Genomic DNA, 4,880 nt, shown 5'->3' with positions numbered 1-4,880 from the left:
TAATTTCGTTTAGTTATGCGCGCGCATCGTAAATACCGACTAACTTCGTTCTGTTAATTACGTATCGTTATGCGCGCGCATCGTAACATTTCAGTCTAGTTAGTTTTTTTTTTCCTAAACGCGCCAAAAATAGAGTATTATTTCGAAAATGTTTATAAGACGAGATCGGTGGATTCGAGCGTCGTGCATACGCCGTTTTTGGTATCGAAACCACAGGGACCGATAGAGAAAAAGAGGAAATGCAAGAGGTTAGGAATATACAAGAGGAAGAAAGGAAATGCAGAGAAAGAGAGAGAAAGAGGATGAGGGTTTAGATCGAATGGAAAGGAGAAAAGTGGGGACCACGTGCAGAAATAACGTTCGTGTTTTTGATTTGAAGCACGTAACCGAACCACATTGAAATCAGATAGGGGCGCGAGAGAGGACGCTAAACTGGCTCCGAGGCTTCGAAAGCTTGCTACGAGAATACCTAAAACTCGAAGAGGAGGAGGAGGAGGAGGAGGAGAAGGTTGTGCCGTAGGTGTGGAAGCGAGCGATGCATGCTACGTAGGAATGAGGAGGTGAACAGGGGGGTGGGTTGAGGAGACTGGTTGGTTGGTTTGGAGGTTAAAAAGAGAACGAAAACGTTGCGTCCATCGGTGCTTGAGAAGAAAGAGATGATGGTGGTGGTGGTGGTGAAGGTGAAGGGGTGTAAGGGGTAAAAGTGGGTGGCTCGAACAGCCTCCTTACGACGCCTGAAACGTGCCACTTTCCTGGATTTCGTCGAATAAATCGGCGCTGCTCTCGCAGGATCCTGCTCTTCTTCTTCTTACGCTATAACGGAGTCTACTTTAACCCAAACTTTTCTAACCTATCTCTCTCTCTCTCTCTATCTTTCTTTTCTCATCCTTATCTCATCCTTATCCAAGAGTTTTCGTTGGGTAATCCGGATGGGGACTGTTAGCTCCTTGAAAAACCAAACGAAATTCGTCGCTTCGTCCAAACAATGCCAAAAGGACTAAGGATTTTCTTCAAGGGAATCGAAACGAACGAATTGGTTTTTCAAAAGGGAACAAACTCGTACTTGAACTTTTGTTCTTTTACTTTTTCTTGTACTTGTTCTTCTTATTCTTATTGTGGTAAAGATTTTTCTTTTTTTTATTCTCTTTTTTAACTTGTAATAATAATTTCTTAAAAAGAAGTACGCGTAGGAGGCAAGGTCGAAGACATAAGCGAATGCTAACGGGATATAGAGCTCGTATTCCTACCGACAAAAACCATATTCTTTTTCCGCAAGAATTTTTACGTTTCTCTTCTTCATATTCATTTCACGTGTCTTTTTTCCTATTTCTTTTTTTCTTCTTTCTCTTTCTCTCTATATCTCTCTTTTTTTTCTTCTTTTTCTTTTTTTTTTTTTTGTTCCTTCTTTCTCGTCTTTTCCCTTTTCCTCTTTCTACCTTCGTCGCTCCCATCCGTCGAGATTACACGGACTTAAAGTCAACAGTCGAAGAAATGACTTCGTATGTAGTTCTCTTTATACTCTTTCTTGCCAGAGAGAGGTGTACCAAGAATTTTATATATATATATATATAAATGTATATTCGTCTGTAGGATAAATCGCCGAAAATATTCGAGTCGTTTAAATTGAAATCCTTTTCCCGTTTCGTGAGAGAAATAATTTCAAGAAAAAAAAAAAAAACAAAATAGGAAATACAAAAAATGAAGCATAACTTCGATACCAGAATAAATGTTTTTAGAAAATGATATTAATCATTTAATTATATACGATATCTCTCACGAATAGATTTTTAATATAAAATAAAAAGAACTGAGTGATTCAATTCACACGTTGAGTTTACTTGTAACCAATGCATATACCTCACGAGAATGGACACGATCGAGAATGTTCTAACTGTCTCTGGCATTGATATCTTTGCCACTTAATAATGTACAGCCGTTCAGCATGCCAACATCGACGTATAATGCTCGAAAATGTATTATGTAGTTATCACATGAACAGTCAGGATGATAGCATATCAATTTCACTTTGATATCGATCAGAACATCCTATGTTTATCTATAGGCATCAAATACTATTATGGTTTTAAAATAGGAAAGAGTTGAACAAGGTAGTAGACGAATGCCGAACAGTAAAACTTAGCAAACACACATCGAGTATTCAACTAAGTAGAGAGATGGTTGTACAGATAAAGAGGTAAGACCGCTGTTTCGAAAGTTTCCATAGCCTTATCTGCAAGACACATTACTTCTTACCGAAACTCTAACAACGTTATACCGAATACCGGAGTTAGAAGTGAGGTGTGACAAATTATCTTTCCAAACTCTCGGACTTATTGTGCTAAGTGTTTCGCGTTAAGGAACGATCGGTTTTAAGCTTTTAACGATATAGTTAAACGATTAACTATACAATAAAATCTACTTTTTGATTTTTCATCGTCAACGTTTTTTTTACCAACTATGAAATTTAATTTAAATTGCAACGAAAAATTAAATAGGAACAACGTGACAAATTGAAATAGAAAAAAAAAAGACCAAAAGATAAAGTTACAATTAATTTATTTTTATTTGGAAAAATAAACGAATGAATATATAAATTTGAATAAAGAAATGAACATAATTACATTTAATTAACAATTATCTCTGTGTCAATTGAAAAGATTGTGAGTTTATATAAAAGAAAAAAAGAGACATAATCATAAATTTAAATTCGTTATCATTTTGAGGTATAGAACATTGGGTTCTTTATTCATCGTCAACGTTACATTCGAACGTATTCGTTTCCCTATCCAACTCGTAGTCCTCATTGGTCGTCCCATCTTCTTCAGACGAGTTGCGCCATATTTCAAATGTCATATTAGCGAGGACCATGCGTCTTCCATGAGTAAAATGTCTATGGTGGTAGAGGGCTGGCTGGCCTGCACCACCATCGGATCACATGACGCGTTCTCCCTCACGGAATAACGCAGGTTCGTGTCACCTTCCCAGTTCGCCACCAATTACACATTAATGTGATGTCGCGTTATCTAGGGGACAGGGGTTTGCTGAAGAATAAGGTAGAAAGGGATAGAGAATAAGTGAGTGAGTGTGAGGGTAAGTACCCTTCGGGAGTACACCCTCTTCCAATATGCGTACATTGCTCAATTAACCTATTTTCATAGTTATAACACAGAACCACCACGTTTGATGAAACAAGCCCATCGTTGTCCTATGATTTCATTCGAATCATAAAAGTGATTATCTTCATTGAATAAGAAAGCTTAATAAAATACTAATAATAAGTAATAATCGTTATCGATTTAACCTAATTTCTTTTCATTTGTATTTTCTATTCTAAATGGTTGATTCTTTAGAAAGACAAATTTGTTTCTTTTAGCAATTTCATTAAATTTAATGTATTGTAAAAGATCGTAAGTAGAGATCAATTTTGTAAATTAATTTTTCTTACTATCAATTTATTATATCTTTGTGTTAGTTGAGACATTGTTTTTAATATAATTAAAATGTAGGATTATATGATAATAAATGTATTGTAAGATTTTGAACAATTAATGACTTTTAGGATCAATGTATAATATATGTCATGTTTAGATAAGGTGTCTGTTATACTACTGGTATGTTTTGAGTTCGGTCATTAGTATTAGTATAAACGTTCAGGATTAGTTGTATGTGAGTGAAGAGCTTTAAAGAAGCAACCGAGGATGAGACTGGAGCATTCGTGTTCTAAAGTCTGATAGTGTCGTATCAACGTCATTTAAATTAGTATAACGTTGTATTCGATTATGGTTGTATTCGAAAATGGTATTTTATTGAATTAATATAAGCTTACAATATGAATATTTAGGTATAATATTACAAAAAATAAATGGATATACGTTTAATTTACAGAGATCGAAGTATTACGAAGTTGTGTAAGTAGATATTTTTTTCTTTGTTAATATTTATTTCATAACAATTTGTATGTTCTGCGAGAAATATTATTCGAAATACCATTTTACTCGTATTTAAAAGAATTAAAATTTTATAACGTTAATATTGAATTGTTTCTTATATTGACGATACTGCGGTTAATCAGTTAAAATTCATTTAATTTCTATGTTATACACGTATACATGCATGTAGATTTACTTTTACGCGTGTGTTTTCAGATTTTCGTTTATTTTATCTGCGTATTCTATTCTACTGTTACAAGCTTTTACGTTAATCTCTAATACATGCATAGATATTATTTAAATATGATACAATTATTATTATTAAATTTAATTAAATTCGATACATATACAACACTGTAATAATTTAATATAATAATTGTATAACCGTAATTAATTTAACATAATGCTACAGTAATATTTATAAAAATTAATCATTCATGTTGCATCCTTTTACGTATTCATACGTATTATCGAAATTTATTGAATTCTATTGACATTTTGTATGAATATTTCTATTGGAATAATCAAATTCTCTTGTTGTTAAAATATAAATTTGCATTATTTTTGGAAGAAAAGTTTAAAAAAAAAACTATTAGGAGTCCTACTAATTATTAGTGAAGTAAATTGATATATATTTTAATTCGAATAAACATTTTCTCGTTTATTTTATAAGTTATATATAAAGAATGGAAAAAGTGTCAAATTATATTTCAACGAATCTTTAATTTCTAATGAAAAAAAAAAAAATAGTACAAATGAAAAACTTGAAAACTAATCAACTCGCCATCATCGTGACACATTTTCAATTTAAATAAATAAAAATATTCTCATATATTCATTTCAATATGCATAATGTTAAATATTATTTAAAAAGAGAAAATATCATGATACATTAAAACAAAACTAGCCTGTAAAATGAAAAACTGATAAACCTATAAAGTATCTCAAACG

The sequence above is a fragment of the Polistes canadensis genome, unplaced genomic scaffold (assembly GCF_001313835.1).
Source record: "Polistes canadensis isolate GaletaPanama2010 unplaced genomic scaffold, ASM131383v1 scaffold_62, whole genome shotgun sequence".
In the NCBI taxonomy this organism is placed as follows: Eukaryota; Metazoa; Arthropoda; class Insecta; order Hymenoptera; family Vespidae; genus Polistes; species Polistes canadensis.
Note: the sequence above shows the minus strand (reverse complement) of the source record.